Consider the following 23,455-nt stretch of genomic DNA (forward strand, 5'->3'; position numbering starts at 1 on the left):
TGGAGGTGGCTTCCAGGATCGCTCCCCTCCTCCGCTCCCTCCTCTCTGGCTTTTATTCCTTCAGCTTCCTGAGGCCCAAGAAAGGTGGGGAGAAAAGGGTGAAAGCCTTGGAGTCAGGAGACCTCTGCTTGCATCCTGGTTCTGCAACAGGAGACCTCATTTGCTAAGTATTTATTCCAGAGCTATAGGAATTATCTTGTCAAATCCTCAGGATAGCACTCTGAGGGAGGTGCTCTGATTATTCCCACTTACAAAAGAGAAGCTTAGACAGGTAAGATAATTTGCCTAAGGCAAGCTCATCAGGACCACCCTGCCTGGTTGTTCAGGCTGTGTACTATACAGGGAAGCCCCACCTTAAAGTGTGACCAATACTAACTTACATGACAATAAGCAGTGGGCACAGGGCTTCCAGGCCCTGGGCAAGCCCTAGAGAGACCAGTCCTTCATAAACCCATGAAGACCCTCAAGCCCAGGTCTCCACTTAGAAGCAAAGAATGCACATACTCCCTGGTACACTCAGGAGTGTGGCTGCACCAGGTCGTGTCTTGTACCTAAGGCATTCTTGGAGGTTGGTCCTCTCATTGTCCTGGCTTTGTTGGCTGGATTCCATGAAATCCCCAACTTTAAATCTGCTCTGATAGCCTGAATACAGTGGGAGGTTGGAGCTGGGGCAAGTCCACACAGCAAGTCCCCTGGATTGTGAGGCTAAGGGCTGTTGTGTTTTGGAAGTTAAGGCCTGATTCCTAATCTGATGATGTCTTACCTTGGATTCCCCAAAATTCATAGCCAAAGAAGAGGCTTATGTGCAAGCATTTTGTTTAGGGCTGTGATCCTGGGGGTGCAGAAATGAGGTCTTCTTTGTTTTTATTTTGCATTAACGTTCCCTATGAGCAGACAACAGACCCATAGCCATTGGGAGCCAGAACTAAATTCCAAACTCAGATCTGTTCATTGCAAACCCCAAGCCAACCTTGAATTCAGCCGCCCACTTAGCCATTCATAGATGAGGTAACAAGCACACAGGCTCCTCATCCTATTTTCAGGGACCTGGGCATACAAACATCAATAGGTGTGGGAAGAGAAAAGCTCCGGAACAAGGCACAGACTGTGCTAGGGAAGGAGCACAGTACTGGGGTTATGGACAGCAGCGGGGAGCTGGTCAGCCGGAATTGTATGATTTGAGTGAACAGGGAAGATGCGCAGAGTCCTAGAAGGAGTCTAGCCCACAGAGTGCATTTTAGGGAGAGGCAAGTGATCTCAAACTCAGAGGCAGAAAGCTCTGAATTTCTTTCCCTCTGATCCTTTGGGACTAGGGCAAACTCAGTCCTAAAGAGCTTTCTAGACTGGGTATTTCTAGCACCTCTCACCCATCTCTTGAAACTACCTTGACACACTCATTGGAGGTCCCACCCTCTTTCCCATCCCTCTCCTGCCTTCTTGTTCCTGACTTCGACTTACCTAATGACCACATCTTCTGGGCATGGACAGGGTCTGCTCTCCCCTGCCTCTCCTCTGGATCTGCTCTTCACCCACTCTCACCTGGTACCCTGTCTATCCTGGCCAGACCTCAGGCCCTCACTCCTCCAGAGTCAGGAGATTCAAGAACTTGCAGTAATTCCTACATAAGGAAGGCCCTCTTTCCCTCAGGACAGTAGGATACTAATTCCCACCAACCCCAGGTCCAACCTTGACCCTGACCTCGACCTTGATCTTTGTCTGAGCCTTAGGCCTGTCCCAGATTTAGTGCAACACTCATTCCAGGCTAATTCTTAATTCTACTCCCAAATGTATCTTTGCCCCAGACTGAGTTCCAACCCCTCTTCCATCCTGAGTCCCAAACACAATCCAAGATTTTCCCCAACCTAAACCAGCCCATAAGCATAAAATTTTAGTTTAAATAAGAAAACTGAGCAAGAAAGTGATTGGTATAATTCAGTGCACTTTAGAAGTCCAGTTTTCATTTCACGTGCCTGAGTGGGTTGAGTTATCAAACCCACCAGGGAGGCAGTAGAAAGGCCACCTCACTGGGCCTAAGGGCAAGTTTTGTTATTTACTAGCTAAGGCATCTTAGGCTGCTATAAGGAGCACTTTTCTGGGCACCAGTTATATTATAACTGTTCTGCAACCTAGCGCATGGGACTCCACCATATACTGTGGGAAAATGTAGATTTCACATTTAGGGGTGCTTGGGAAATGATCTCCATGTCCCCCTATCCCTGCCAGAAAGGGCAGTCCTTTCCTCAATGCTGCAAGGATCTGGGCCTTCCACAGGCCACCAACCTGCAGGTGGTATATGTTTGAACAAGGTTTCTAGAAGCCCCAGCCCTGCTCCCAGCAGCCGACCTAGTTTCATTTCATTTCCCTTAAAAGAAAACCTTATCCCAGTTCACTCTGTGTAGTCTGACAAATGTGTTTCTTTATTAGGGTGAACCCAGCCCTTGGAGGCAGCAGAGCAGGTCACGTGCTGGCAAGGTTGCCATGGAAATTATTCACTTTTATTGAATTATTCATTTGTATCGTCCACCTAGAATGTCCCCCCAGGCTCACAGCTGTGACAGACAGACATTTGGACGGAGAGGCGTGGGGCCCACTGTCCTCCACACATTAGCAGCTCTGCCTGAGCGCTACACGATGAACAAGACAAAGCCGAGAACCCTGGGCAGAGACACTGGATTCCCTCCCGCCCCAGTTACAGAGCACAGCAGTTCCCCAGTGACAGTGCACAGACTCTGGCATCAGACTGCCAGGGTTCATGTCTCCTTCTCCCCTGTTTTCTCCTCTGTGAAGTGGGAATAGAAAGGCATCCACTTCACAGAATTGTTCTTGCATTTAAGACTTAAAAATACATGAAATGCTAATAAGAGACCAAACACTCTTTAAGGAAGCTTCCAGCTCCAGGAGTTCCTGCCCATGACAATGGAGCCAAATGGCATCTTCTTGCCTGGGCTGGTTAGCTTCTCAGGGACACAAAATCCATGTCCCTCAGGAGTCCTTGCCCTCTTTCCCGTAGCCATCATGGGTCATGGTTGTAAACTCAGTATGTGTTAAAGACCAGAAGAGACCCAGTTTCAGTCTCAAAGTTAGGTGAAGTATTGGTTCTGTGTTTTGACTTTGACCTGCCTGGCTAAGGGGTTGTGAGTTTGGCACCACCAACAGTCAGACAAGTCAGGTAATTGTTACTAGAATCTCTTCCACCACTCTCTGCAACCTGTAGGGGTCATTGTGGTGTGCTGGAATGGCCTTCAACAGATTCTCAACAGAGAGAAAAAAAAATTAACTATGTGATATTTGTTTTGTTGAAGTATTTTTGGTATTCCAACCTGAAACCAATTTTTAAGTGGCAACCTCAATAGTTGTGTAAAGATATATATACAGAGGGATGTTATCACAGACATTGCTCTCCCTCAGACATCACCTAATGCCCATCACTAGGGAGTGGCCATATGCACTGCTAACTCCTTCCCAATAATTTACCATGTAGACCTGAAGAAAAGAGAGCTAGATATAAATTTAGTTACAAGCCAAAATGCACAAGACATAGGACTAAGTAAAAAGAGATAAAAAATATGAAGTGCTGTAGAATTCCATTTTAATAAAACCTATAAATATAAACATATGTCTCAGATGTCTAGGGACAGACTATAGCTTCTGTTGGAGAAATGGTTGGTTTGAACCCCTCCCCATCCCAACATTTCTATGACTTCTTTTTTTTTTTAAGACACATTTATTCAGCTTCATGATCAGCTTATTATATTTGGTAGTCAATAGCATGAATGCAAAAAAAAAGTCTACATTAAAACCTTTGTTGGAATATGTTACACTTTCCACAGAACAGAAACTAAAATATGACTTCTTAAAGGACTTTTGTTGACATGGGCACAAGGAGATTTTTTTATCACCCTCTGCCTTCCTCTTGCCCCTTTCTTATGCTGCATGAGCTCCAGGTCAGGATTATCTTACTGTCCCATGCAGCGATGTTGGTTCCATATCATGACACCTGGATAGAGAATCAACTCTCTTCTTAATTTTCCCCCCAGAAAAAAAAATGTTGCCCCCAGAGAATGCTCATATGAGATCTGTGCATGCCATAAACATTGCCAAAGGCTTCTGGAAGCCTATTGAAGCCTTTTAATGGCAACCCAGCAAGCAACTTGAAATTCACCAATTAGACGCACCTGTTTCTCAGAAGTACATTGGCCACTCCCCTGCCCCAGGCTTCGCCTCTTGCTGGCCTGGGTTTTGCACCTTTATTTTTCTTTCTATTTTCAGCTCTATTGCTTTCCCTCTAGTTCTTGATTGGCCCTGGGAGCTCCAAGCTCTTCTCACTTTATGAAGCAGAGCAATTCAGTCCTGCTTCTCCCCCACCCCCAGATTCCTATCTAGGCCACCCTTGCATGTGTTCAAACCCATCCAAGGGCTCAGAGGAAGCTCCCAACAGGCCACTGACTAAACAAAACTTCCTTAGATAGCAGTTGGGGTTGCAAAGAGCAATACACACACACACACACACACGCACACCAAGAATAATCAGTCTGGAATTATGTTCACCAAAATGTTAGCAGTGGTTATTTCTGAGTAAAGATAATTTGGGTTATTTTTGTTTTCCTTTTCTCCTTTATATATTTTTATAGTACTTGAATTTTCTAAAATGGGCATGCGTTAGCTTCCCAGTCTGAGCAATAAGTAGGGAGAGCAATTTTCATTTGGCGAAGACAATGTCCTTTGGGATGCAGACTCCCAGGTCAAGGGCTCACCACCACAGCCTCCTCCCTCCCTGTCTCTGTGCACGTTTACTGAGCACCTGCTTGCCACACAGCATCACCAGACCTTAGCCTCCACACTTAACCAGACTCCTCAGCACTTCTGCCACCCAGCCTGTGCTAGGGCCCTGCCCAGACTGACTACGCAGCCCCTCTGCTCATAGGCACTTAAACGGTAGCCTTCAAGGGACCAGAGAGCCATGGAGTCCTGGGGCCTTTTAAGAGCCCCTTTCCCTACATTTTGGCAGAAATTATTGAACTGAGTCACACATAGCATGACTGTTGAGCAGGGCTCTACATCATATGTCACCTTGTGAACAGAACCTTGGCCCCTGGAAAGGGATGTGGATCCGGAAGTTCACCCCTGCAGAAAAGGAGGAGGAGTACCAGAAGGCTCAGGGAGCACTCTAAGTTTCCAAATCCTACCTTGTGCATGTTTATGGTATTGCTACTGTTATAGTAGTAGCATCCTTTAGATGACTTGTCATCACTGCTGTCTTGTAGAAGTGACCAGAGATTGGTAAATTTGCTTCTGTTGCCCAGAAACTCATCAAATTGAAAGTCAGTCTATGGTCCAGAAGAGAGGATGCAGGTCCAAAGATCAGTTATGAGACTTGCAATTCAGAGAAGCAAGCTTCAGACTCCCCTGCTGCTCTGTCCCCAATCTGGCCTGGATTTTTGCCCAATGGACTGTCTGAGGCTAAAATAAATCATGTAATGGGAACAGGATTTTAAGTCCATCCCCTATGATGCTTGGCACTGAGCCATCCATCATAGGCACTCACCACTGTTGTCAAATGCAGCTCTTCTAGAGTAACTTCCCTCTTCCTAGAATCACCATTCATTGAGAGCCCTCCATGGAGCAGGCACCATGCCATGTGCTTTACTTATGTCATAGCCCATTAAACCATCACATGAAGGCTGCAAGGAAAGTGTTATTGCCCATCTTTTATAGATGAGGAAACTGCATCCCACAGAGATTAACGTAAGTAACTAGTCAAAGGTCCCACAGCCCATTAGTCAGCTATTGTGGCAATAATGCTATGTAACAAATAATCCACCAGCTCGGGAGATGACAACAAGCATTTACTTCTCCCTGACAGCTATGGCTCCTACAGGCTTGGTGCCAGGTTGTGAGTCGATTCCTTGTAAGGAGTCTCTTCACTCTCCTGGGACAATGGTTACCCAATTCATTCCTCTGAAGGCAGTGGCAGAGAGCAAGGTTTCAAGCCAAGACACGCAAATTGATAACCATCTGTTGGCCAGGACCCACATGGATGGGAAAGGGAAATAAATTACACCTCTTCTGTTGAAAGGCCTTGTAAGGTAACATTGCAAAGGTCACAGCTGCATCATTTTAATACCAGGGGTAAAGAAACAGGAACGAAGATACAACATACATACATAGCTGGAGGAGAGGCAAAACCAGGGTCAAACCTGATCCATCTGATGCTAAAACCCCCGTCACTTCCCTCCCTCTGTCCCCTCCGTGGGTGTACAGACCAAGCTCAAGGTTCACAATGTTGATGGTATGGATGGAGAAACCTGAACAAGTTAGACCTTGGTACTTGGTCTTTCTCAGGGTGCCCTTAGATGCTCTGGGAAAAGATTGCTGTGGACCTCTGAGGATTGGATGGGGAGCCGATGGGGTGGGGAGACCACCCCACTTCATCAAGACCAGATTCAGCAGCAACACTTGCTCCCTGGCCACCAGAACCATGGGAACTATTCACTCATCCCCAGCTTATGGAGTGATCATGACCCAACACCTAGGACAGCATACCTTCTACATACGAGGTCAGTGATCCACACAGTATTTCATGGAGTGCACCACCAACCTCTGATCATTGGCTCCAATACCTGGAACTCTAGCAGGGGACAGTAGCACCAACATCTATTTACCTTCAATGCCTGGGGCTTAACATATCCTAAACTGAACATGACCCAACCACAGAGAATAACCAGTGTCCTGGATGAAGGATCTGAGGCTCTGAGTTCTGGTCTCAGCCCTGAAGCTCATCTCTGGGTCTCGAATTTCTACTAGTAAGATGGACTTAGGCCACTGTGTTTGTGCAAGAGCCTTACCTGCTGGGTAGTCCCTAATCCCAAGAGCATATTGTGGTAATATTCTAGACTCAGTGTTGGCTCTGTCCTGCCTTTTGTAATGCTCCAACTTCATCTGTCCTCATCAGTCAATGTCCAGAGTCCTCCAACTTCTATTCTAGGAGAAAACAGAGCAATTAGGAGGGACAGTGACTGTGGAGAGGAGGCCTCATCATTATTTCCTGTCCTCCAGTCCAGAAGCAGGGCTGAGTCTGGATGGCTCAGACTGAATGAAGCTCAGAATTGTCTAGTCCTGGGGTTTCCCCAAGAGCTCCACATCAGTCTTGGATAGGAAAGTCCTTGAGGGAAACCCCTAGATGTGTGGGTCTGGAAGGTGAAGCAAGCCATGACAGAGAGGGAAGATGTATAGCTCTTGTTACTTCAAGTGGAAGCCAAGACCAGCAGCAACAACAACACCAGAAGCATGCTAAGAAAGCATATTCTCAGGGCCTTCCCAGAGCCCTGAATCAGAATCAGCATTGAACAAAATCCTCAAGTGATTTGTGCACTGCACAGTTTGAGAAGCACTGGTAGCAGGCACCCATATCCACCCTTGCCCTCTCTGGCCCCTTTTCCATTATTTTTACACACTAGCTCCTAGTGTGCCTTCACTTCCAGCAGCCCACACCTATGTCTCTGCTGGAGGGCTGTCCTCAGGCTGCAGGAGGTCCCTTTGCCTGTGGCACAGAGCCAGAGGACCTAGAAACCTACATCCACATGGGGGCAGCCCTTCACCCAGAGGTTCCAAAACTTGCAGTTCATTGGAGCCCTTGCTGCGTCTCAGTAATTTTTTTGTCACCACTAATCCAAAACAAAAATCAAAACTATGAGTTCCTTTTATTAAGTAGTTTAATCCAAACAGCTTAACTAGTATTTATATCCTAACAACTTTGGCCACTGTTTGTGAATATGACGCATAAAAACTAAAGCAGAAAATAACATGTTGATTTCACTCATAAATAACCACAATTGCTTATTGATGGGGTGTGTGTGCCTATTGGGCATTTGTACAACTCTGCAATTGTTGGAATCAGATTGGACACCACCACACTCATTTCCTGTTCCACATTGATTTCCATTAGGTGCTTGCTTTTGATCCTAGCTGCCACTTAACACCCAGCCTCACAAAGATTTGAATTCGTTCAAGGTAATGTAGAACAATCTGATGTTGAAACAGTGAACTATCTGGAGGACAGTGTCTGGCATCTGTGTTTTCTTCAAAAAGTGAAAATATCCCCCAACACATGGGGTACCTTGGCAAACAGTTTAGGAATCATGGCCTCCTCCTAATACGACAACTCGGAGCATGACCTACCTAAACTGTCTACTGGTAGACTGAACTACAGTGACCCTCTGGGGGTCTTGACTTAGAGTGGTACTATTACTTGACCACTTTCCTTTACTTTCCCTTTCTGTACTAATCTCATTTTTCCACTCACCTCTAGTTTATCCTGGGAACACTTCCTGATAAATCTCCTTTGCAAGAAGGTCATCTCAGGGTCTGTTTTGGGGGAACCGAGCGTAAGAGGAAGGCAAGCAGGAATACACTGGCTAAGAAGCCAGTTGAAAAGTGATATCATCATCCAGGGAGGAATGTAGCTGCCTTCACCTTGGACTGTTGATAGTGATTGAGGAGCAGGAACCATGTCCAGAAACACCAAGGAGGCAAAATTAGCAGCCTAGGTCACCTGCAGAATGTGGAGGGCGAGAGGATCTCAGATTCTCTGGGTTTCCCCCCAGTATAGTGATGCCACTAACAATCATCCCAAAAGGAAGTTGGGATTGGGTAGGGGGATGATGGGAAATTTGTGTTCCTACATACTGTGTTTAAACCCTGAAATCTCAATTGTAAAAAGGCAGGAGAAAGTCGAGCAGGCACTTTTCCACCCACTTTTTAAAAAGGTTTTGTTTAAATGTGTGCTTGGAGCACTGTTCCCAGCTTCATTAACCCCCCTAATAATTATACTAATTACTGCATGCTCTCTGCATAAGGATGTGTTTGGAAGCCCAGCTCGACTTCAGATGGCAGACAATGCGTCCCTGCCTCATGGAGTGTTGCTGCTACACCCTGAAATGTTTTAGGCAAACAGAGGCAGCACCTGTTGAATGTCATGACTGGGGGTGGTACATCTTGAGCAGCCAGCAGGCAGGCACTCAGCTCTCAGCTGCAGGTCACACTCCACCCAGCCCAGATACCAAAGCTTTTGTTTTCTGAAATAGGCCAGAGAAGGAGTGGGCACTGCCATACTCCCAGGGCCCAGGGAGCAGGGGCTGCATCTGCTGCCTACCCACTTAGCATGGCATGTGTTCCTCTCAAGGATCTTGAGATGTGGGTTCGTTATCTTCATTTTACAGGCAAGAAATCTGAGGCTCCACTTCTTTATTCATTCAATACATATATATTGTCCTAGTCCATTCTCTGTTGCTATGACAGAATATCACAGACAAGGCAATTTGTGAAGAAAAGAAATTTATTTCTCTAGTTCTGGAGGATGGGAAATCCAAGCTCCAAGGGTTGTATCTGGTACGTCTGAACATGACAGAGGTGAGCCATGGCAAGGGAGTGCCAAGGACACCAAACTCCCTTCTAAAACAATCCACGGTCCTAATAACAAACTCACTCCCAGGTAACAACTTAATCTGCATTGAGGGTGAGCCCTTATGACCTAATCACCTCTTAAAGGTCCCACCTCCCAACACCATCACAGTGGCAGCTAAATCTCAGCATGCATTTTGAAGGGGGCACTCAAACCACAGCAAATACTGAGCATCTTCTCTGTGCCAGTCACTTAGAAGCTCTGGGAGCAGAGCAATAAGCAAAACGAAGCCCCGCCCCATCTCCCCCGTCCCCACTTCTACTGGAGAGAGATAATGAATACGTCAGGTCAGGCATTAATAAGAACAATGAAGAAAAGGCAGCGGGGGCCGAAAGCGAGGCTTGGGTTTGCTTCACGTAGGGCCACTGGGGAAGTCCTGCTCAGAAGGGCAAGTCTTAGCAGAGGACTGAATGAATGGAGCAAGGGCGCCAGGGTCGGGGGAAGTAGGTGTGCTGTTGGGTGAAAACAGGTGCCAGGAAGAAGCTGCAGTGAGTACCAGGACCTGGCAGGAGGTGGCTGCTAATTGGGTAGCCAGCACAAAAAAGGGTCCATGGTGGCTGGAGTTGGAGGAGGTGAGAACAGAAAGGGAGTAGGACCCATAGGGAGGTTTTGGAGTTTATTCTAAATGTGATGAAAACTCATTGGAGGGTCCTGCCCAAAGGTCATGCAGCAGTAAAGCCAGGACAAACTTGAGCCCAAGATTGCATGTATCCAAATCCTGTGCTCCCCTGTGGCCTTGCCAATCTGCTCTCGTGACTGTGGCTACAGAGTATTGGGAACATGGAGAGTATTTCCTGGTTTGGACTTCATGCTCTGTGGGACCCGTGCTCCTCCTCTAGTGTCCCTGCCCCCACTCCACCATAACCCATGTTCCTAGAACATGGCTTGCAAAGGTGGCCACCAGCATTCCTTCCCACCCCCACTAGAGCATGCTACTCTTCTACCAATAGGTAGAGTTAGTTCCTAAGCCCTCTGGATGGCCTTGACCCTTGCTTTGGCCAACCCAGTAGCAGTGATCCTGTGTCAGTCCCAAGCCAAGACCTCTAGCATCCTGTAAACTTCTACTTTTGTCCTCATGGACCCCTGAGCCTCCATAGAAAGGAGTTTAGCTTCACATCTGGAGGATCACTTGGAGAGGGCCCTGCCAGTCTGACTGAGGTGTCAGACGTGCAAGTAGGAAGCCACCTTGGATCGTGAAGGACCAGTTGTTTCAAGCCCAGGCAGCACTGTGTGCAGCAGATACAAACTGTTCCCACCAAGCACGGCCCAATCACAGATAAAATGGTTGCCATGTTAAACTGCTACCTTCTCAGGTAGATTGTAGCAGAGCCACAGATAACCCAAACAGCCTGTTCTCACTGTCTGTCCTCATATTGTGTAGTTGTCTATTTGAATCTGTTCATCATTGGATCAATCATAGTAACCATATTTTCTTCTTTCCTGTATGCCCAGTGCTCCAGCATTTGAAGAGCTTACAGATCTTGGAAGAGACTGCCCTTCCAGAGCCAGTCAATTCTTAGGGACAGAAAAGGCTTTCATGTACCAATCAACCAATCCAAAGTCCATAAGCCTTCAGTTGTCACCTTATCTAACTCTCACACACCAAGACAATATTTCTTGGCTTGCCCTAGGTCATCCGAGGACCAGGGGCCAGGCAACTGGAGATGCCCCTTATAGCCCAGAGCCCACTGGTTTGAATTATTCAAACCAGCCAACTTGGCTGTTTCCTTGTCCTGATTGTTTTTCCTCATAGAAACTCCAGAAAGGTTGTGGCCTATACTTTTGACTTGCTCCCTCAGCCTCCTGACTAACGCTCATACAGCACTGCCAACCTTGATGCTCTCTTATTTCTAGGGGAAGCACCAACAACATTAACATTTTCTTCCAATGGAACTGACCTCTTCATGTTGTTGCTCAGCCACATTTATACATTAAGACCACATTTATACATACAGCCCTTTTAATTTTCTGGAAGGAAAATGTCAGTGATCACTCCTCTGCAAAAGGGTCAATAACCCCAAGAGGAAAAGGGACAAGTGGTAGCCTCCTGGTTGGGAGTAAGGAGACCTCAGAAGAAAAGCCGAATGGACATGAGCCATGATTCACAGGCAGGGTTGCTTCAGTGCCTGGGCTGGCATCCTGGAGATCAATCCAGAGCCCAGACTGAGCTAAGAAGGGAGGGAGACATACGCATATGGAGGGAGACAGGCCAAAGCAAGGGCCATAGGGGGCTAGTTTTTGATTTTTTTCCCATGTTTGGGCCAACACAATTTAAACAAGGCTTTGCTCCTGCCAGTCACATAGAGTGGGGGAGGCTCAGCTAGACCAGGGAATTCTAATGAGCCTGTTTGGGAGACTCTGCATCTGGACTTGTCAGGGAAGCCTGGCTCTCTCACCCAGATATATCCCCAGGGTCATGGTGAGGAAGTGGGCTTGGATGGGGCAGCCTAAAGGCAGACAGGTGCAGAGTACCTTTTACCAACTGGCACAAGGAGACTCTCCAGTGGGGACAGGTTAGAAGACCTGCCCCTCTGGGGCAGCCTCTTGGGTGTGGTATTTGCCAAAGTGCTTCAGGAGAAAGAGAAGTATCTCCCTCATCCAGCAGAGCAGTGCTAGTGCAAGTCTTGCTCAGGCCCCACCAGAGCATCTTAGTGTAGGACTTTGCACAATTACACCTGGCATCCTGACTCTGTCCTCAGGAAGCTGGCACCCAAGGGACTCAGGTAAGTCAAGAGCCATCTACAAGGGCAACAAGTGAGAATGCATTGGAGTACCTCAGATAAGAAGCTCAGGGAGATCTTGGCAAATGTGGGTGTTTTAGTCAGCCTTTTTGCTGTTGTGACTAAAGGACCCAACCAGACAATTGAAGAGGAGGAAGAGTTTATTTGGGGGCTTGCAGTTTCAGAGGTCTTAATCCATAGAAGTCTGACTCCATTTCTTGGGGCTCCAGGTGAGGCAGGACATCATGGCAGAAGAAGGTGGCAGAGGGAAGCAGCTCACAAGTTGATCAGGAAGCAGAGTCCACTCGCCAGATACAGATATATACCCAAAGCCACGCCCAATTCCCACCTCCTCCAGCCACACCCTAACACTTCAGTTACTACTCAGTTAATCCCCATCAGGGGATTAAATCACTGATTGGGTTAAGACTCTTAAAACCCAATCTTTTCTCCTCTGAACCTGCTTGCACTGTCTCACACATGAAATTTTGGGGGACGCCTCACATCCAAAACACAACAGTGGGGGCATTTGACAGACCATTGCAAATGTGGGACATACTGGCACCTGTGGAGTGGCTAGGATTGAGGAGGGGACTGGGAGGAGTGGAAAGAAGCTCTTCTCATCCCCTCATCCCACTACCTTCTCCCTCTATGTTTTGGTGAGACATGTGCCCCTGCAGAATTAAGCTGCCAGGAGTGGAGAGCAGGGCTCTACTTCCAGGAGAAGCCATTATCCCGACCCCTCCACTGAGGTGCCCCCATAGAGACCTACCAGAAGATAACCCCAGCCTGAAGCATTGGCAGACCTGCATCTGTTCCATAGTAGCAGACTCTGCCTCCCTCTCCAGGTCCCTGGCTCCCTTTCCCTCTACAACCACACAGCACCAAGTTTCCATGGAGGAAGAATTATTGAAAGTGAACAACTCTAGGCAAATTCTGGAACTACTTTCCATACCCCAGCAAAACATCGACAGCTGGGGAGGGGCAGGGAGTGCAGCCAGCTCCCTCCCCTCCATAATGCCCTCCGTGATGAATTCCATGCCAGAAAAAATAAATAAATCTATGGGCGTGTTTCCCCCGGAGGATCAGCAGCGACAAAATTGCAATGAATGAGAATGTTTCTGGGTTATGTGTTGGAAAATTAGCACGGGCTTGCATTAATTGAAATTCAGTTCTTTATGTATATCAATTCCCTTTGATCCTTCTGGGATTCGCAGCAGCAAGAAAGACACCAAGCAACAGATTAATCCAAGTGTTGTCAGTGACAAGGATAAATTAAGGTTTAAAAGCCTACATTGAGATAAATTACTATTAAAATCCAGACCTCCCCACTTCTGTTAAGTGTGTAGAACCAAGAATTTGTTAAAATAGTGGGTTGCCTTTCATTAGATGAACTCCTAAGCTTTGGATGGTGGCTTCTTGATCACTGGAGGATGTTTCTGAGCCTTCAGTGCTACTGCTCCTTCAGGTTGGATCTTCTGCACCCTTCTTGCTCACTGTGCTTCCTTGGGTTCTCCAATGGCTTCCTCTTACATGGCCTCAAGGGCTAAGTCCATCTCAGTTTCCCCCCATGCCTGCCCCTGAATACCAGGCCTGTGAATCCAGCCTCCCTGGGCATCTCCTGAAACTCCAGAGAGCACAGCCAAGACTCAATGTGCCATCTCCCCCAAGACTTGCTGCCAATCCTCTGTTCCCATGTCAGCCACACCATACTGTTACCAAAGTCAAGGACACTTTCAACCCCCACCCAATTACAGCCACTCAATCCTCCATTAGCAGCTCTCTTCTCTCCACCCCAAATCACTTCCCAGGTTCAGATCCTCATCAGCTGCCCTCTGGGTTGCTGTACCTGACTCTTCAGTGGCTCCCTTTTCCTTCCAGCCCCTCCCTCACCTCCAAGTTCATGCTCTTCCTGCAGCACCCACTGTCCCCATCCCTCCCCTGGTTCCTCGTGGCCTTCCCCATGGCACTCAGGGAAGTCAACTTTGAGGCTCTGTTTTAGCCCCAGGCTAAACCACATCCACCTGATGTCATCCAATCCTTGCTGCCTCTGGAACACCACACTGCTTCTCGCGTACCCTTGACATTGCACCTCTGCCCTTCTCTGCCAATTGACCTCATACTTATCCTTGGAGCTCAAGCTCACAGGGCATGGAGCTTTCGCCCCTGAGTGCTTGGTATAGTTCTTTGGCAAGTGTGCATCACCCCATTCTGTATGTTCTCCATCATTTTCCTAATCTCTCACAACACTGAGCGCCCTCACCGCCAGGGAGTCTGCGCTTAAGATGTGTGTGCACGTTTATGTCCAGCCTGTGGCCAGCTGAGCTATGGTGGCCATGTGAAGATGGAGAGACCATCAAATTGAGGTCAGAAACATACACAAGCAACAGGAGAAGATTGCTCTTCTGGACAAACAGGATCCTGCCATGTGACCACCGTGGGAAAAGTGCAGAGCCCTGAGACCCTCCCCAACCCCCATTTTCTTCTGCCTTAGTCCCAGCACACATTCCCAGGGTTTTCCTCTTGTGCTGGGAAGCTGCAGGATTCCCCAAACACCATTAAAGGCACATTATCCTAAAACCTCACCTCAGCAACGGGAGGGAGGCAGCACAGAGAGGAATGAATTCATATTTGTCTATTCCCAAGATAAACATACTGAAAACTTCCTTCATTAAAACTGCAGCACTGCATACACTTCCTAGTAAACTTGGCCAACAAGGAAGCTTCTCTCCAAGGATAAGAAGTTGTTTTAAGATGAAGGTGTTATCTAACTTGTCGTATCCAATTTTTCAGGCCAAAAAAAAAAAGTCTCCATTTCATTTGCTGCTCATTCTTTTTTTCTTTCTCTCTTCCTCTCTCCCCTCCCAAGTCCTCTCTCTCAAGAATCCTTTTTTTTTTTTTTTTTTTTTTTTTTTTTTTTTTTTTTTTTGGTGGTGCTGGGGATTGAACCCAGGTCCTTGTGCATGCTAGGCAAGCACTCTACCAACTGAGCTATATCCCCAGCCCCCCAAGTCCTCTCTCTCTTTCACTGGTTCCCAACCCCACCCACAACTTCCCAAGTAACAATGGAGAGATGACCTTAAAAGTAATCAGATTCTGCAATTTGGGGGTGAATATTCAATTAGTTCCAGGCCAGGGATTCCTGATCAATATTGTCTTCTCAAGGCCAAATAGTGTAACAAACCCTCTTATTAAGCAATTCTAGGTCCTGGTGCTATTACCCATGACTGACAGTTAATCTGTGCTTTAATTAATACCCGCCCCTCTGCTGGCTAGAGCTGCAGATTACCCCTGAAAGTTTGCAACCCCACTCCCCAGTGAAGGTGGAAGAAGTGGAGCTATTGTGTGAGTCTGAGAATAGTTGGAAGCCCATATTAACCCAGCCCTGATGTGGGACCCCAGTGGCTTGAAAATAGAAGAATAGATTCTCAGGAACAGAGGGTCCCCCAGAGTAGCCCTGATTTCAAGGAAGAAAACTCCCTTAACCTCCCTGACACACACACACACATTCACACACTCATACTCACTTTCTGCATCTCTGCCAAGACTGCTCATCCTTTACTTGCACACCTTCAGTGACAGGAGGCTCACCCCTTGTAAGACACCCTGTTTTCTCTCAGCCTTTATTATGAGTAGGCTCCTCCTGACTTAGATTCTGCCTCCAATGATCCCTGTTCTGTACTTTGGATCCGTCGCGCTCACTCTACCTTCAAATATGCCTGCCTGCCTCTCCCCCTGGGGCCAGTTTTTTTTTTTTTTCTCTCTCTCTCCCTTTTTGGTACTGGGGGATTGAACTCAGCATGCTTTACACTGAGACACATCCCCAGCCCTTTTTATTTATATTTCTTTATTTAGAGACCCTTCCCTCTAAGTTGCTTAGGGCCTCGCTAAGTTGCTGAGGCTGGCTTTGAACTAGCAATCCTCCTGCCTCAGCCTCCCAAGTTGTTGGGATTACAGGCATGCACCACTGCACCAGGCCCCAGTGCCAGCATTCTAACAGCCCTCTTGATCTATGGAAAAGATGCCACAGTAGTTGACATTTAAATGCTTCCATAGTAATAACAGCAACACCAATAATCATAATTTGCTGAGCCCCATGATTAGTATTTTACATGTTTTTTGATCCTCATCATAGCACCCTGAGGAAAAAGATGGTGATATTGCTTGTTGTAGAGCTAGGGAAGCTGAGGTACTGTGGACTTCCTTCACCAACTGTCTTGAACAGTGTGCTCACCTTGCCCTGGGCTCCTACGTACCTCAAACACACTTCCATTGGTGCCCTTGTTCCTGGGTATTGCAATTTACTTGCTTGTTAATTTTTTAGAAATCTGCCCTTTGAGCTTCTCTAAGTTAGGGGCTGACTATACCTCACTCATTTTGGAACCCTCCAAAGCACCCAGCTGTGTTGTTTTTCAAGGAATGACGTGACCTAAACTTCTAAAGAGCTGTTGTGGCCCAGACTAGAATGCCCGGAGCAAAGATATCAATCAGAGGAGAAGCTAATGTTGGGGGGATACTGCAAAGAAAATCTGGATATAGATACAGAAAAAAAAAAAAAAAAAAGACAATATACGAAGGGGTAGAAAGAGTCCTAGTTAGGGGATTCAGGAGCCATGGGTTCTAGCTTGTTTTGCCAGACTCTGTGCTATGGGATAAGTCCCTTCTTTTTGCTGGGTCTCAGGTCTCCATCCTATATCTTGAGTTGGATGGATGGCTTTGGAAAATTTCCAGCACTATCAACCTGAAAGTGAGACCCTAACTAGGATTCCAAGCTATTGCTGGGATTGTCTGAGCAGTGAGTACCCAGTTCAGCCCCACTACTGTTGCTCCAGACATGCTGGGCCCTACCTGCCAACTGCACCCCCTGAGTCCCCACCTTCTGCTGAAGGATGCCCCAAGTAGTAGTAGAAGTAGCAGCAGCAACAGTAATAGCATCAATGGCCTCTGCGGATCCATAGGTAACATTGACTATGTACCCAGCAAGATTCTGAGTACCCCACAGGCAGTTCCAACAAGTGGCATACCCAGGAGAACTTCTCCACAGTGGAAGGCTGCTACAGAGAGAACACTCCAGATCAAGAGATCGTCCTCAATCTCGACCTGGGACACAGCCAGGCCCAGAGGACAATGCTCTCTTGGCTGACAACCACGTTCTCTAACTCACCAATTAAATAGAAGCAGTCAGGCAAGATGGCGTCACTCCCCAGGCCTCACCAGCTCTCTCAGGCCCCTGCAACTAGAGCCACACTCTGAAAGAAACAGATTGGTCATGTCCCTGTGGCTGTGGCCATGGAGGAGGAAGATGCTAGGATTGGAAATTAGACCCTGAGGGGTGCTTGGGAGAGTTAGCAAGGTAATTTCTGAAATGTACATGGCACAGGGCCCAACCTGGGAGGTGGGTTAGTAGAGTCATAATGACACTCTAATAATATTAGCTGTACTCTCTGATCACTTGTACAGTGCCAGCCAACCTTGACATATGAGGAGTCAGAGCTCAGGGGTGGAAGTGACCAGTCAACTGGCTCCAGAGTCACCTGCTCACTCAGGTCCCTGAACCCAAGTGCCCTTCCCTCTACCCATGGGCACCGCCCACCAGCTTATGGACCAGGACCCAGGTCTCCTGGCCCCCACTCCCTCCTCTCACTCCTGTCATCCCACTGCCCTCTCTGCCTTTTCCCTCCTCAGAACTCAAATGTTGTTAACTTGACACTGAGTGTTTGGGCATTCCCCTAGTGACCGAGGCTCAGACTCATGCTTGTAACCTGACATATACAAATCAGGGGTTGGGTCCTGAGAGGAAGAGCAATCCCAGTGGCACAAGCCTTGTGCAGAGAAGTCACTGCTGGTGAATTAAATGGGGTAACTGAAAGTGTTTGGGTCATCTGCTGCCTCTGTGGATAGCCTGCTGGAAGGATGTGAGTTGGCTTCCAATGATCCTTGCTGTCTGGTTCCGAGGCCTCATGTAGTCCCCTCACCATCAGGACTAACCTGTATGACCAACAGAGTCTGGCATAAGCAGTGGCATGTGACTTCCAAGTCCAGGTCATAAGAGAATTGCTCCCACCTCCTTCTCTCAAGTTGCTCTATTGTGGGGAAGACACCAAGCAGTCCCTGGACAGGGCCCAAAGGGACAGCAGCAGAGGACTTCTGGGACATCCAGCACTGTCTTAGTCCATCCTGACTGCTGTCACAAGATACTGTGTGACTTGCAAACAACTGAACTTTGTTTCCCCAGTTCTGGAGGCTGAATGTTAAGGATCAAGGCAGCAAGGCAGTATCTGGTGAAGCCTTCTTCCTAGTTCACAGGTGGCCATTTGTTCATTGTAACCTCATATGGCAGAGGAGAAAAGGGTTTCCTATTTGACCTTTTATGAATCAAACAACATTACTCTATGTAAATTTATGATTACACAAATGGTATGCCTTTATGCCATGTACAAACAGAGAAACAACATGTATCCCATTTGTTTACAATAAAAAAAAAAAAAAAAACATGGGCACTGTTTCTAATCACAAGGCCATCCAAGGGCCCCACCTCCTAATACCACCACCCTGGTAGGGAGGATTTCAGCATGTGAACTTAGGGAGGACACAGACATTCAGACCATAGCAAGCACGAACTTACAAGCTGTGTGATTCACCCCACGTGAGTCCCATGAGAAGCAAGACCTCTGGTTCCAGCTGAGCCTTCCGATGATGGCAGCCCCACAGTAGACCAAGCCAGAACCACCCAGCCAATCTTCCTTGTAGACCCTGACCCATAGAAAGGGGCAGTTCATCGATGCTGATTGCTGTCATAAGTTTTGAACTTAGTGATAATTTTCTACACATCCTAAGCAACTAGTTTAGTGGGATACCCTCCCACCCTTCAACCATAGATCTATTTTCTTTTTAATTTTAGTTGGAGATGGGCACAATACCTTTATTTTATTTATTTATGTGGTGCTGAGAATGGAACCCATTGTCCCATACATGCAAGGCGAATGCTGTGCCACTGAGCCACAACCCCAGCCCTCAGATCTATTTTATAAACAAATTGTAATGACTCTTGTGTTTTGAAAAAGTGCTCATTCAGTCAATTGCCTGAAATCTCAAGCTACTTGGGAAACTGAGGCAGGAGAATTGCAAGTCTGAGACCTGTCTGGGCAGTTTAGTGAGAATTTCTCTCAAAAAAAATAAATAAATAAATAGGACTGAATGTAGCCAGTAGTAAAGCAGCCCTAGGTTCAATCTCCAATACAAGAAAAAGAAAGAAGGAAGGAAGGAAGGAAGGAAGGAAGGAAGGAAGGAAGGAAGGAAGGAAGGAAGGAAGGAAGGAAGGAAGGAAGGAAGGAAGGAAGGAAGGAAGGAAGGAAGGAAGGGAGAAAGAGGAAAGAATGAAAGAACTGCTCGTCTAAGCGCGTGCTTGCAGGAATGACCATTTTCTTCTGCACCATCTGTCTGCAGGGAAGGACCATCATTTGGTGACTGAGGTCTGAAGGCTTCACCTTCAATGGGCCATTTTTGTGCCAAAGTAAAGCAGGTGACACTCTAGTTGTGAAAGGGGATTGGAAATTCACCTCAGGTCTGGGATTAAGAAGTGCCAAGCTGTATTTGTGATAAACCTCTCCATGTGTGTAGATTAATAATAATGTAGTCAGCATGTCTCAGGGTGGCACAGGGGGATCACCTGTGTCAGAAACACTTGCAGGGAGATGGGTTTGATCAAAATAGACATTATCAAACAAATTCAGAGGAGCAGAACTCCACTGCCTTTTTCGAGACACAAGCTTCTTAGCCAGGACCGGCCCAGCTTATGTCTAGATTCTCTGTAAAAGGAGTTCACTGGGATCCAACCTGACTTTAGACTTGAGTTTTTGAGTGCTGGAATGTCCTCAGCAAAAGCATCTGGTGACTGTCTCAGGTCCCTGCCACATGTGGGTTGGAGAAATGCTTCCAGGTTCAGGCTGCAAGATGCTCCAGCTTCTGAGACCTCCCAGTCTTGGATCCCATACAATTTTTAAGTTGCCTCAAATTCATCAAATCTCATGCTGCTTTTTGCCAAGTAAAACAAATGTATATTTTTAAGGGGAAATTAATGCATATGTTTCTGAATCATCTTATGTGGAAACTATCAAAATATTGTGTCTGAAGTAAAGTCATGTCTTGAAAAGGCTTTTGGTAGTTTTGCCAGGCTTTTGTGAGTCTCTTGATAGGACGATGTTCTAAACCCAAAGCCTGCCAGAGTCTTCCCAGCCAGTGCAAACACCCCCTTCTTCAGGAAGCCTCTCCTGGATGCCTCAGCTATAAAGCTCAGAGCAAAGAGACCTACAAGTCAGGACCGCTGCCTCCAGAACGGCTCTCATTCCCCTGAGACACAATCCTACCCAACCAGGCTGTGAGCTGCCCCAGGGTGGAGGCCAGACACACTCCTTGTGAGTTCTGCCATGATGCACCAGCTTTGCCTGAGCTCATCAGGAGGAAAGCCCATGTAAGCAAGGCTGAACTTAGAGGTGGGCAGGTAAGAAGGGCAGCAGCAACCAGGGCCCTGGCCTGCAGGATGTTTTGTGTCTGAGTCCTCAACTTCTCAGACCCATCCTTTTTCCTTAATCACATGTTCAGGGGTGACACCAGGGAAGAGTGGGCTGGAGTCCAACAGGCCTCACCTACAGGGCCATTGATTATCCTGAAGAAAAGGAGAAGAAATGTCAACCCCTCCATGGTAGGCCCTGGTGTTGACTGCAAACTGAGCCCAGATCCTGGTTAGACTAGCCCCTGATCATGGCCTCGAATTGAGCCACCATCCCATCCATTGCACAGGGTGGCCTGGCACAGCCAAATGTCAAAGCTGATCTTGTTCCCGAGTGAACTACTAACCCAGCCCCCACCTGTGCTTGGCCTCCTGAACTGGGCCCAGTTCCTTGTGATAGAAAGCCCTTCCCAGTCCCCAAACCCTTATTTCCATTCACCCAACTGCTAATGACTAAGGATCCCGCCTAGCGCCTGGCAAAGTCCCTGCCCTTGCAAACCATTTGAGTTAACTCTTCTCCTTTTGGGATGCATGGCAGGCAAAAGTCACCATCTCAGACTGGAGGAGACCTGTTCCTTTCCCTCACAAAGGTACACGATAACAGGTTTGCAGGCTTGGCATTCTTAGTAAGGCCTGGTTCTGGCCACAGTCCCCAGGACACTCCCCAACCATTCTTCTTCCCTCGACCATGGCTGCCAAGACCTCCTGGGCCCAGAGAAAAACACAGGGGAATTCATTTCCCTGGCGTCAAGGACCCACACCAGACCATAGGCAGGATGATCACATGACTTAGCCCATCCATAAGGGGCAAGGCCAAGGTGTGTATGTCCTTGGGCATGTGTCCTGGTTCAGCACTTAAAGCAAGTCTCCTGTGCTGTGACAAAGGGTGTCAAAAGTGTAATGTCCATGGAAGGGAACAATGTCCTTCAGATGTCCTCTCTGGGAACAGAAAAAAGCTGCTTCAGGACGATCTGGAAAGAGTTCTTAAGAGAAGACACAGGATGAGAAGTCAGAAAAAGGAGATTCAGGAGGGGGTTCCTCAGCCAGAATGTGACCTTCCACACAGCCACCAGGACCACCAGGGAACCAGAAACCTATTGTGAAGGACTGAGGAATGATGATTCTTGAGGAAGCATCTTGAAACTCACAGTGTGCTTGGAAGTCAAAGACCCCCTGGTAACTTCAAAAATCCCCAGAAAGAGGATGGCATATGTGTCTCTTTTTCCATGGTAACTGTGGATGTGAGTGGGCACAGACAACATACCTGTTGCAGAGGTTATATCATTTCCACAACCATCGTACCTTATATAAGATTCTTTATTAGAGAGAGAGAGAGAGAGAGAGAGAGACTCTTATGGGTATTGAATAAGCAAACTACCTGGGAAGAGGGAGAGGGAGATGGCCATGGTGGACTCTAGCCCTGACAGCGTTCTCCAGTCAGTACCAGTAAGAAGCAGGGCACCAGTCATGAAGCTACAAGGAAATGTATTCTGCTGGTGGTCTGGTCTGAATGAACTTGGAATGAGCACAGGTGCTTCCCTATTTGAGTCTCCAGATGAGAACACAACCTGGTAGACAGACAGATGTCAACTTTGTGGGCCCTAAGTGGAGAACCCAGCAGGTACAGGCTCATTATGCAAAAACAAAGCCAAATAACTCCCTTTATTGCTTGAAGTGCCTAAGTGTGTGCATTTAAATAAAGTATAGGTGCGTATAAATAAAAAAAAGTGTGGGTGAACGGACATTAAGTGATAATACTTGTTGCCTCTGAGGAGGGACCTGGATCTGGGGTAGGGAGGAGGAGATAGAACACTCTAATTATGTTTAAATGTTACAGTAACAACACATAGAAACAAGAATCCAGGTGCAGCACCTTCGTCCCCTTGCAGAGCCTTGGTTTACCCAGACCCCAAGCTGCATCTCCAGGGGAGGTCTGATCTGGGGGAGTTTGGGCTGTGAATGTGTCTATTTCTCAACTCTGGTCTCTGAGGGATGATGGGAAGTGATCTTTTCAGGGTAGAAAACCAGCTATGGAAGGGATCCAGGATCCATTCTTTGGGAGAGACTGAGAAGGTCATGGGGGCTCTGTCCAGGCAGAGCTGTGCAGAATGGCAGAATCTAAGAAGGCTTCAGGAAGGAGGTGGACACGAAACATGAAGAGCTTTTAGTGGGTAGAGAATGGGGGTAGATTTATGGGGAGAGGTGTTTGGGGTTCAGGCTATAAATCTTTTTATACAATTCTAGGTTTTTATAAGCTTAAGTTATTTAGCTGATTGATTTTCTAAGTGGCACAATGCTGAAATCAGTCTAAAAAAACACAGAAGACACACCACAGCAAGGTAATTCAGTGAGCTACCTTTTTTTCCTTACAAATTTGTGTGGCAAAACAAGCTTCAATCACAGTCAAATAACACACAGACTCTCTGCCCAGTATTCAGGAGGCCACGGGATTCCCTAGCAAAGGGAAGGCAGGGTGTAGGCATGGGGGTGCCATGGGCAGAATTGCTCCTTTCGAGGGGGAGGTATGAGACCAGCAGCCACAGATTTCCTCCCTGCCTCCAGCAGCCTCTGACTCAGTCCCCTCAGACTCCCCCTTCTCTCCCAACCTGGCCAAGAGCTGTTGCCTTCTGTGTCATTCATTTCTCAGAGGTGCCAGCAGCCTTTACAGTTGAAAACGTCTGTATCTGGCTTTAATCAGAGACCCTGTCAAGCACTCACCCCCTCCTGTTGTACTTCATTGTCCTCAAGGGGTAAAAATTTATTATG

Source organism: Sciurus vulgaris, assembly GCF_902686455.1.
Source record: "Sciurus vulgaris genome assembly, chromosome: 3".
Lineage (NCBI taxonomy): Eukaryota > Metazoa > Chordata > Mammalia > Rodentia > Sciuridae > Sciurus > Sciurus vulgaris.